The sequence below is a fragment of the Tamandua tetradactyla genome, chromosome 2 (assembly GCF_023851605.1).
Source record: "Tamandua tetradactyla isolate mTamTet1 chromosome 2, mTamTet1.pri, whole genome shotgun sequence".
Lineage (NCBI taxonomy): Eukaryota > Metazoa > Chordata > Mammalia > Pilosa > Myrmecophagidae > Tamandua > Tamandua tetradactyla.
Genome location: NC_135328.1, coordinates 178,986,508 through 178,998,705, shown reverse-complemented (window position 1 = coordinate 178,998,705; position 12,198 = coordinate 178,986,508). Strand labels below are relative to the sequence as shown.

The following is a 12,198-nucleotide window of genomic DNA, read 5'->3' as shown; positions in this document are numbered from 1 at the left end:
GAAACAATGGAGCATGGTGGGAGGTGTAGGAGACAGAGGGTGGGGGTGGGGGGCTTACTTTAAGTAAGAGGAAGGAGCTCCATGATGTCAGACTGCAGGGAAGAGGAAGGTGGAAGCACAGGCGGTCACTTCACCACAATCATGGTGATTTTAGAGCCCAGTCCTCCATTTTCTCACCCCCCTGCATTCCCGTATTTCTTCTGTCTCTCTTACTGTCCATATCCTCATCTGGCAAAGCCCCAGTCTTTACATCTTCAACTTCTGGTAGGTGAAATGCTGGAATAACAGGACATACGGAAAACTTCTGAGAAGGCCTTCTATATTGCCTGACATGTCTCTGATTCCTTCTTCTGAGGCACCTGTTTCATTCCTTCTTCTCTCACTTCAACCATTTATCCTTACCTCCTCCCTCCACAGAAGATTTCACAGAGAAAGCAAAAGACCTTTCCCCTTAACTTCCTGTGCTGGTTTGAAAGTATTATGCACCACCCAAAAGCCATGTTTTAATCCTGATTCCTTCTTGTGGAAGCAGTCCATTCTTTCATACTGATTTAATCATGCGGGTTGGGCCTTTTGATTAGATTTTCTCCATGGAGATGTGACACACCAATGGTGGCTGTTAACTTTTGATTAGATGGAGATATGACTCCACCCATTTCAGGTGGGTTTGGCTTAGTTTATTGGAATTCTTTAAAAGAAAAAACATTTTGGAGAAAAAACAGAGCCACAGCGCCTACACCCAGAGAGAAATGATGGAAACTTCAGAGCACTTTAGAAACTTCAGAGCAGAGTGTTAGGTCTGGAAGACAGGACCACTTCCCACCATGATGTGACCTGGTAAATATATCAGAGAGCTCTCCACCCCAGTCTGCACCTTTATATGCTCTACCAACTGTTCCCTTATAATAATCCCCTTACTCAAACTCCACCCTCCTGCAGAAGACAATTACAACCCTTCATACTTCAGGCAGCACTTAAATTTTAACTTTACCAGTAAAGCACAGCCACCTCCTAACCTAACCCCCTAATTCTGAAAACTAGATAATAAAACTTTACCTCACTCTTGTCCCCAACCCCCAGACAATGTTGAAAGCTAGACAGTAGAGACTTACCTAACCCTTGCCCCCAACCCCCTACCTTAAGCCATAAAACCCTATCTCCTGCCACCTTGGGGTGGTCCTTTTGCCCTTGAAACACTGCCCAGGTGGCTCCGTTTCTCCCTGAAATAAACCTTTCTCTGAACTCCTCTTCCTCATTCCTGATGAGCTTGACTTTCGCAGAGCTGACTCAGCATCTGTGGAGAACAGAGACACGGATGTTTGGAGATGCTTGGAGCCCAGTATATGTCACCATGAGATGTTAAGTAAGCCAGAACCAGGAGAGAGCCAAGAGTGAAAGCCAGCCCCAGAGAAGCAAAGCGAGGAATCCTCACAAGAACAGAGGCTGAAAGCAACAGAGCCCAGGAGCAAGGGACTGGTAGACACTAGCCATGTGACTTGCCAGCTGACAGAAATGTTTTGGACTCATCGGCCTTTCTTGAGTGAAGGTGACCTCTTGTTAGTGCCTTAATTTGGACATATTCACTCCCTTAGAACTGTAAACTTGCAACTTATTAAATTCCCCTTTTTAAAAGCCATTGCAGCCTGCACATCAAATTCCATCACTGGCAAACTAGCACACTTCCCACCCCCGAAGGTATCTTTCCTACCAGTCTGCCAGCATCTGCTGTGGCTCCCTCCTCCCATCTGCAGACTGACCCCTCCCCTTGGGCTTTGAGTCCCATCCTCCAGCCACACAAAGACTTCATTCCTTTGGCCATCTGTCTCCCCTCTCTACTGGTTCATCCCTGTGGACCAACCAGAAGGCCCCACTTTCTCCCACCTCAAAAGAGAGGGAGGAAGGAAGGAAGGAGAGGAGAGAGGGGAAGGAGAAAATTCCCTAAACCCCACTTCACCCTCCAGCTTCTTTCCTGTTATGGAATGTAGTAATCAACCATAAAACCCAGAGAAAAGCACTTCACTTTTTGTTTTCGTCTTGGGGAAAAAAAAATGTGGCAGAAGTTTCTTTATTTGGAAACTTGGCAGAAACCACGATAGAACAAATGGATCTATTCATTCTAAACATTTAGTTTCTATTGAGATTCTCCTCAAGAAAAACAACCCTTGGTAACCTTTGCTATCCATGCATTTACATCAACTAGTCCCATTACATCAACTAGTACTGTTTAGTTTGCTAGCTGCCAGAATACAATATATGAGAAACTGAATGGCTTTTAAAAAGGGGAATTTAATAAGTTGCTAATTTACAGTTCTAAGGCCAAGAAATTGTCCCAATTAAAACAAGTCTATAGACATGTCCAATCAAAGACATCCATTCAGGGAAATATACCTTGGTTCAGGAAGGTATATTTCCCGATGAAGTTCAGGGTTTCTCTCTCAAGTGAGAAGACACATGGCAAACACAGTCAGGGTTCCTCTCTCATCTGGAAGGGCACATGGCGAACACTGCGTCATCTGCTAACTTTCTCTCTTAGCTTTCCAGTTTCATGAAACTCCTCGGAAGGCATTTTCCTTCCTCATCTCCAAAGATCACTGGCTCATGGACTCTCTGCTTCGTGGTGCTGCAGCATTCTCTGTTCTCTCTGAATCTTCCATTCTCCAAAATGTTTCCTCTTTTATAGGACTCCAATAAAGTAAGACCCACTCAAATGGGTGGAGGCATGTCATCACCTAATAGAGCTAAATAACCACTCTTGATTTAATCACAACATCCAGGGAGATGATCTGATTACAGTTTCAAGCATACACTATTGAATAGGGATTATTCTACTTTTATGAAATGGGATTTTGATTAAAACATGGCTTTTCTAGCGGGCATACATCCTTTCAAACCAGCACTAGTATCATTTTGAATTAATTTTCAAACTACACTTTCTGAAATGACTTATGTTGCTAAATATTCTGTAGCACACAATCTTACTCAACCTGTCTGGATATTTCATTTACGCAATCCAAACACATGGAGCCCAGAATGGGAATGAGGGCTTGTAATTCTGTATAGATTAATGTAATACCAAGATACATCCCAGAGTATGCTGGGCAGATAATTACATAGTATACACAATGCCACTTGATGGACTGGCAAGAAAATTTGGAATGTTTCCACTTGCAAAATCCCTGATACATTCTCAAACTCTAGGGACTCCCAAGTTAACAGGCTAAGCCCTTGATCTTGAGGTTTGCTCCTGTGAAACTTATTTCTGTAGCAGAGAAGCTAAACCAACAATTGTAAGTAAGATTACTTTCAGAGAATTCTTTTGTTGCTCAGATGTAGCCTCTCTGTCTAAGCCAACTCGGCAGGTAAACTCACTGCCCTCCCCCTCTTTGTGGGACATGGCTGGGACCTGGCATCATGGAATTGAGAAAACCTTCTTGACCAAAAGCAGGAAAAGAGAATGAGACAAAATAAAGTTTCAGTTGTCGAGAGATTTCAGAGTCAAGAAGCTATCCTGGAGGTTATTCTGATTTATTATACAGATATCCCTTTTTTGTTTATGGTATACTGGAATGGCTGGAGGGAAGTACCTGAAGCTCCTGAACGATATTCTAGTAGTCTTGATTCTTGAAGTTGATTGCATAATTTTTACAACGTGACCGTGTGAAAAGTGAAAAAGTTGCTGATGCTCCCTTTATCCAGGCTATGGACAGATGAGTAAAATATAAGGACTAAATAAAGGACTAAACAATGGAAGGTGTGGTAGTTACATTCAGTTGTCAACTTGGCCAAGAGAAGATGCCTAGTTATATTGCAGTGGACATGAGCCGATGGCATGTGAACCTAATCTGTTCTTAATTACATCTGTAGTCAGTAAGGAGGCATGCCTGCTGCAATGTTTGAGTTAATTGGCTGGTTCTTAAATGAGAGAGCTCAACATAGCACAGCCCAAGCAGCTCAGCATACCTCACCTCAGCACTCGCAGCTCAGCCCAGGCCTTTGGAGATGCAAAAGGAAATCACTCCGGGGAAGGTTGGTGGAACCCAGAGGCCTGGAGAGAAGGCCAGCAGAGATCACCCTGTGCCTTCTGCATAAGAAGAAACTAAGTTAAAATTAGCTGCCTTTCCTGTGAAGAACTAACAAAATAAATCTCTTTTTATTAAAAGCCAATCCGTCTCTGGTTGTTGCATTCCGTAAGCTAGCAAACTAGAAGAGGAGGTAAAAAAAAACAAAATTGGGTAGATTGCAATACTAGTGGTCAATGAGAAGGAGAGGCTGGGATATGGGATGGAACAGGTTTTCTTTTTTCCTTTTATTTCTTTTTCTGGAGTGATACAAATGTTCTAACAATGACCATGGAGATAAATACAGAATTAGGTGATTATATTGTGAGCCATTGATTGTATACTTCCGATGGACTCTATGGTGTGTGAAGATATGTCATAAAAAAAAACTGCAACCCATGTATTATGAGTAGGGGAGTGGGATAACCCAGGTCTCCCAATTTCCAGGCTACAGCCATTCTACCACCTCACACCACCTTATTCCTATATCTATGCAAGACCTTTGCATTTCTTGGGAACTATAAGATTTAAGATATATAACACTGTAATCACATGAAGTATACATTTGATGTTTTTAATATAAAATATAATTTTAAAGTAAAACAAAAAAAAAAAACTTGCAACCCATTAAAGGAAAAAAAAAACTGCAACCCACAGTAAAACTCCCTATCCTGCCCCACTTAGCCTGCTCAGTTTTTTTCCATAACACTGAGTTTATTTTTAGTTTTTTCTTATCGGCTGTCTCTCCACCCAGTCGCAAGCTCCATCAGTATGGGTATATTTGTTTTGTTTATTCATTTAACCAAAATACATACAACACTGTCTGGCATGCAGGGAATTACCATTCTAAGTCATAGGAAATGACGTTAGATGGCAGTAATACTCCAGGCTGCCACAAGGGGGCATCACTGGATCTACGCCTGTTGGTTTCTGGCAGCCCAGTGTTTCCCAGATGGAGATGTTGAGCCTCAACGTTCCTCTCCTCGGGCCTGAGGAGGGGAGGACAGTTAACAAAATATAGTTAAATTTCCCATAAACTTAAATGGATTTTATAGTTTAAAGAAGGGGGCTTTATTCTGAGATCGTCAATCAGTGTTTTTAGTCTTGAAATGTCATTTCTTTTGTATATGATGGATGGTAAAACATAGGCAGTCCACCAGAAATTTTCTTTAAATTTTATTAGTTCAAAAATCTGGAAACCAGGGGTGCAAAGGTAGTTCAGTGGTAGAATTCTCACCTGTTATGCAGGAGACCAAATTTCAATTCCCAGCTCATGTACTTCCCAAGCAAACAAACAATAAGCAAGCAAACAAAGAATCAAACAAACAAATTCAACAAATGGTGCTGTAGTAAGGGCATGCTCATGTGGAAAAAGAATGAAATGTGACCCCCACCACAGAGCATACAAAAAAAAAAAAGAAAAAAATCTGGGAACCACTGGTCTAAAGTGGTTCAGGTTCCATAAAAACAATGGAACTTTAACAAAATGAAATCTTAAGTAGTATGCAAACATCTAACTCAGGTATACAGGGAATTCAATATATATTTTCACTGAACTTTTTATTTTGAAAAGTCAAAGCTACATCAAAGTGGACAAAGAATGGTACAGCGAATACCTATGTAGCTATATACACTTTGACACATTTGCTTTATCTCTTTCCCTGTGTGTGTTTACTGAGGTTTTTGAAGGGTTCATATATGACATTTCACCACTAAATACTTCAGATTATGATTCTACTAAGAACGAGGACATTCTACAGCTCTCATAGAATTATTGTGCTAGTCTGAATAATACCCCACCCTACCCCTGCCTATGACCCCAGGATGTCTGCATCCTAACCTCTAACAACTGTGAACATGCTAACTTACATCGTAAAAGGGACTTTGCAGGTATGATTAAGAATCTTGAGGTGGGGATTATCCTGGATTACCCAGGTGGGCCCAGTGAAATCACAGGGGTCCTTACGATAAGGAGGCAGGAGGATCCTTGTATTAGTAGATCTTGTAGTGGTGCAAAGAAGGTGGACAGGGCCAGGTAATACAAGCAGCATCTAAAAAGCTGAATAAGGCAAGGAAACTTACCCTGATACCTCCAGAAGGAACACAGCCATGCCCACACCTTGATTTGAGGTTACTGACCTTTGGAACTGTAAGACAGCAAATTGCGTTGCTTTAAACCACTAAATTTGTGTAGTGATTTTGCAGAGAGTCTTTTATAGCAGCAACAAGAAAACTAATAAAATTATTAACTAATACTGTCGTATGAAATAGAGTACACGTTCAAATTTCCCCAAGTGTCCTAAGATACACCTCTTGTTTTCTTTTTGTTTCTAAATTTAGGATCCACTTAAGGGAGCATTTGTTTGTCTTATAGTATAAGTTTATTGCTAAAGTTCAAATTATAGCAATTACTTGCTGTTCTAATTCACACGAAAATTTTAAATTGCAGATACACCTCTCATTTGCAGTTTTATATTATTCTCAGTCCTGAGCTTAATTCTTATTTTACGTTGGTTGAAGAGAGAGCAGGTGCCCACTCACACACTTTTTAACTGTTGGCCTGCTCTCTTGGGGTATTTCATTTTACCTGATCTAAACGTCTCTCCCCAAATTCCTATTTTAAACAAATGATCCAGTTCTAGTTTTAAGGCTAAATTATCTCATCAGCAAAAAACTAAATATACATGCAATCTGAAAAGCAGTCAATTATAATCATTTTTAACTGTTTTTTCTTAAGTTGTTTTGCAAGCAATCAAAACTTAACACTTAGAGCCAGAGCCCTAGATAAGTGCCTGGGTATAACCTGGCATTTACTAGCAGCCAGGTATGTCAAAAACGTAGCTTTAAAGACTTCTCGCGATAATAACGCCCAAACGGGAACAATGACCCACTAGTAAATAACGTCAACAATTCCCAAGTCCCCCCAAACTCAAGAAACCAAAACAACACTTAGTAATCTTCAGTGAAGAACGATGCCGCCCAAAAGATTCATACGAACTTGAAATCAAACTGTATCCGGACACATACAACCGTATTCAGGCCTCAAGATTATTACAATGTAAAGTAAGTACTCCTACCCAGACCTCACAAAAACGTAGAATACACACACATTAATCAAGATCGGAACGAACGATTGGTAACCTACCATTCCTAATCAATTCACAAAAACCTTAAAGGGTTAACTGCTAAAACGAGAACACCAACTCAAACCCCAACCCTTACTTAACGAAACAGACACAAACCTCCCCCCCAAAAAAGCGAAAACAGCCAACTACTTTTAAAAACTTCAAACTGCTCTGCAGAAACCTACGACAGAGCATCCAAAAATTATCAAAAGTTAAGAATGTTTGTTTGGTGTTTTTTGGTAAATAACAAACACCGCGTTGAGTACATACACAATTAAGGGCCACTCCAAGTACAGCAATGGTTCCTATGTATCCGACAGACGTACTGACTTACCCCTTTATTGCAGTCGATTGTATGACAGATTCTCATCTATAGAGGGAAGAAAGGCCTAAAGAATAAGGAAACTCCAGAAGATAAACATGAAGGAAATGCCCTCTGTGCAATGCATTATGGGCATGCAAATGAGCCGCGGCAGCGCCGCACGTTTCCGGAAATACTTTATTTTCCTTTTCATGCTAGACCGGTGGGGGGGGGTGGAAACCCCGGGGAGCAGAGCAGGCGCTAGATTTACAGGGATGTTCATTTGCGTGATCCAACAGGAAACGTTTAACTTCGTTTTATAATTGGTGCTCCTAGTAAAAATGTCTTAATAATTTGAAAAAGGTTCATCCTTTTTGATATTGTTGTTAGTCACTGGCATTCATGGAAAGCTCTATTACAATATTCAATGGATACAAACCTAAGCAACAGAAACCTCAGAGTCTAAATTCCAGTCACAACATGTTAAAATAGAAAAATGTCCAAGTTTACAGTGGGCCATGTGGCTCAGCAGAGTTCTCGCCTGTCGTGGCAGAGACCCCAAATTCAATTCCTGATGCCTACCCTAGGAGTGAAGGAAAAAAAGTCCAGGTTTAAACAAAAGATTTCAAAACATACAAACAAATTGGAAAGGCGATGATTAAACATTACAAACCATTAATGAGGAGGACCAGAGCTGGTAATTCCAGGCAAGAACATGATTTTAAATGCTCACAGAATGTAATGTATCCTGGAGAGAAAACTGGAACTTAAAAAAGGCATTAGGCGCCTTTCGGCCCCCAGGCGCTGGGGAGGCGGGTGGAGGAGATGGGGGTGAGAGGAGGGGGTGGGCTTGAGAGCCCGGGGCACGCCGTGGCAGCACCGACTTGCAGGGCTTTGATGAAGGTGGGGTGGGGGGAGGAGGCGGGGGAGGAGGAACCCGCCCAGGCCAGCTGCTGGTCCTGCGGGTGGACGGCCCTGCCTGGCGAGGACAGGGCCAGAGGACGAGGCGGGACCGGCAAGCAGAACCGCTGGTTGGAGTAGCTCGGACCGCCAGGAGGCGAGCGCTCCGAGAGCCGGGAAGAGCTGAAGAATTAGGAGGTGCAGTCGGGCGTCAGGGGGGCCGGGCGGGGGCGCAAGCCAGGTGTGCACGAAGGAGGGCTGCCGCGAGACCACAAGCCAGGTGGCCAAGCAGCGCTTACCGTGGGTGTGCAAGAAGCACCACAACAAGATGTACTGTGGAGGGCCAGGAGCAATCAATCAAGCCCAAGCAGGGAAAGTCCCCATAACATTGGGTGGAATGTCCCCAAGAGTTAAACAATAACCATGTTAGGGAACTGAGGGAACGGCATGTGTTTTGGCAACAGCTAACAGCATTTTTCTCCTTCTGTGATATGCTTGTTTGCTAGCAACTGCAAAACCACAACATGATTTTAGCCTTTATAAGCTACACCTTGAAAACCTCTAGGTGCTGCGCTCTAAATCTTCCTTTCGGAAGTTTCTGAGGCAGTCGCCAGTGGGCTAATAAAGACTCCAAATTGGCTTGCAGTTTTGAATTATGTGGTCTCTCTTTCGGTGCGCCCCACAACAGTACATCGTATGGGCCACCATATGATACTCTCAGAGTCCTCCTTGTACCTGCTCCGGAACATAGGAGGAGAGAAGGAATAAATATTTTTTTCCACACAATGGACTTTTCTTTCTTTCTTTCTTTCTTTTTTTTTGTGAAAAATAACATATATACCAAAAAGCAGAATCTTATATAGCACCCTAGGTGTTAGGATTAACCAGAATGGTTTTGGTAGGGGGTTGGCAAGCAATGAGAGGTAGCAATGTTTAACTGAAGCCTGTGTAAGAGTGACCTCCAGAGTAGCCTCTTGACTCCAGTTAAACTCTCCCAGCCACAAATACTTCATTAGTTACACTTCTTTTCCCCGTTTTGTTCAGGATGGAATGGTGCCAGGGCCGGACTCATCCCTGGGTGTCATCTCCCACGCCTCCAGGGAGACTTTCACCCCTGGATGTCAGTATCCCATGTGTAAGGTGGGGTAGGACAATGATTTCTTGTTGGGTTTTTTTTTTTGCATGGGCAAGCATCAGGGAATCGGGTCTCCAGCACAGCAGGTGAGAACTCTACCTGCTGAGCTACTGTGGCCCGCCGAAGGGCTATGATTTCAATGGCAGAGTTGGGCCTAGAGAAAGTGAGGCCACATCTGATCAACAAAACAGGTCTTCCAGAAGTAACTCTTAGGCATACCTATAGATAGGCTGACCTTCTCTGCTACCTACATAAGCTTCCCAAGAATAAGCCTCAGGATCAAGGGCTTGGTTTATTGATTTGAGTGTCCCTAATGTTTGACACAGTATCAGGGGATTCCCTGATGGTAAAGTTTAATAGTTCTATACTTTTTCTCCCATCCCTCAAGAGGCTTTGCCAATACTTTCTTATTATCTCCTTAATATATTCGAGGATGTATCCAGCCATTATATGAAGCTGTACAGGATTAAAGGGCCTCATTCTTATTCTGGGCTCCCTCGGTTTCATTTCGTCAATGAGCTATCCAGACAGGTTGAGTTAGAATATGTGCTACAGGAAAGTTAGATTCTGGAAAAATAAACCTTTCTTCCTATGGTCTGAAAGAGCAGATGAGGTTCTAAAATATAGATTATGTCTCCCTTACCCCTGTGTTCTGACTAACTTTAATCCCAACCTGATCGGCTTCATTCTTATCTCTAAATACTGGGTTATAGATATGTAAAAGAGCCTGTCAAAATCCAGACGTAATAATTACCATTCTGACCTCCATGTGTCTGCTATAAGAATTTACAATCCAGGCCCCTGTTTTCTTATAAGCATTTTCTAAAAGAGATCATACAATAATTGTTCTTTTGTTTATGGATTTTATCTCACTAAGTGTCCCACAGGTTCATTCACATCATTGCATGCCTCATGACTTCATTCCTTTTTGTAGCAGCACAATATTTGATCATATGTTGTTCTAGTTTGCTAGCTGCCGGAATTTAACACAGCAGAGATGGATTGGCTTTTAATAAAAGGGGATTTATTTGTTAGTTCTTCAGAGGAAAGGCAGCTAACTTTCCACTGAGGTTCTTTCTTAGGTGGGAAGGCACAGGATGGTCTCTGCTGGCCTTCTCTCCGGGCCCCTGGGTTCTAACAGCTTCCCCAGGGTGACTTCTTTCTGCATCTCCAAAGGCCTGGGCTGAGCTGCGAGTGCTGACATGTGGAATGCCAAGCTACCTAGGCTGTGCTACCTTGTGGTCTCTCATTTAAGCACCAGCCAATTAAGTCAAAGGTCCTTCATTGCAGCAGGCATGCCTCCTAGCTAATTGCAGATGTAAATCAGCAACAGATGAGGTTCAGGTACCATTGGCTCATGTCCGCAGCCACAAAACTAGGTACGCTCACCTGGCCAAGTTGACAACTGAATCTAACTACCACATATGTATACACCATCGTTCAGCAGTCTACTTCTCAGTCAGTGCATTATTCGGCCACCTGCACTCATTAGGCATCATGTATAATGCCCAAAGTCCACAGACCATCAACACTCTCGATTTTGGATAATTTCATTGTTCCCAAGAGAAAGATCACCAATAACCACATCCTCATCAAATAGGAAACCTAAACCACCCCTTAACTCTTGTCCCTCCCCTCATTATTTACCCCTGCTGTTGCTGTGGTACTGCTGATGTTTTCCTGTGCACGTAGCATGCAATAGCACTTTTCCACCTCTACCCTGGACTTAAACACTGCTTGAATGCAAATCATACCTTTGAGGTAATTCTTGCAAGACCTAATTTATATTTCTAGTGGTAATCAGTGGTACACATAAGTCTATACAACCTCTTTCAATTTTGTTCACCTTCAATGTGGTAATATTACTTATAGACCCACTAGAGAATCACCTTCACTTCTATCTATTCCCTTACATTTGAGTTCAAACCTCATAAGTTAACTGTTCACCCATCTCTAACTTCTATGTATCACTAAGTCCCCTATCTGATTTTACCTTTACCATGGTCATAAAAGTGGAGCCATACAGTATCTATCCTTTGTGTCTGGCTTATTTCACTCGGCATTATGTCCCAAGGCTCATCCATCTTGTCCCATGCTTCGGGATGTCATTTCGTCTTATTGCTGCATAATAGTCCATCATATGTATATACCACATTTTGTTAATCTGCTCATTTGTTGATGGGCATTTGGATTATTTCCATCTTTTGACTATTGTGAATAATACTGCTATAAACATCGATGTACAAATGTCTGTGACGCTGCTTTCAGCTCCTCTGGGTATATACCAAGTCGTGCTATTGCTGGGTCATAGGGCAACTCGATATTTAGTTTCCTAAGGAACTGCCAAACTGTCTTCTGTAGTGGCTGTAGCATTATACATTCCCGCAGGCAGGGCATAAATGTCCCAATTTCTCCACATCCTGTCCAGCATTTATGGCTTTCTATTTGTTTAATGGCAGGCATTCTTATAGCTGTGAGGTGGTATCTCATTGTAGTCTTGATCTGCATTTGCTGTATAGCTAATGAAAACAAGCATCTCTTCATGTATTATCGAGTCATGTATATTTGCTCTTCTAAAAATGCCTACTCATATCTTTAGCCCATTTTATACTTGGGTGGTTTGTTCTTTTGTTTTTGAGTTGTATGGTTTCTTTATGTATACAGGATATCAAACCTTTG

The 12,198-nt window shown here is 42.2% G+C and overlaps 1 long non-coding RNA gene across 1 annotated transcript; it reads right to left on the bottom strand.

The window, feature by feature from the left end:
* Positions 1–4,105: 4,105 nt before the first annotated feature.
* LOC143674342 (uncharacterized) lies at positions 4,106–7,628 on the bottom strand. Its single transcript, XR_013171002.1, has 3 exons — positions 7,518–7,628; positions 6,141–6,205; positions 4,106–5,047 (listed from the first exon to the last, which is right to left on the bottom strand). It is a non-coding gene; the product is annotated as an uncharacterized LOC143674342 (long non-coding RNA).
* Between the last annotated feature and the right edge of the window lie 4,570 nt (positions 7,629–12,198).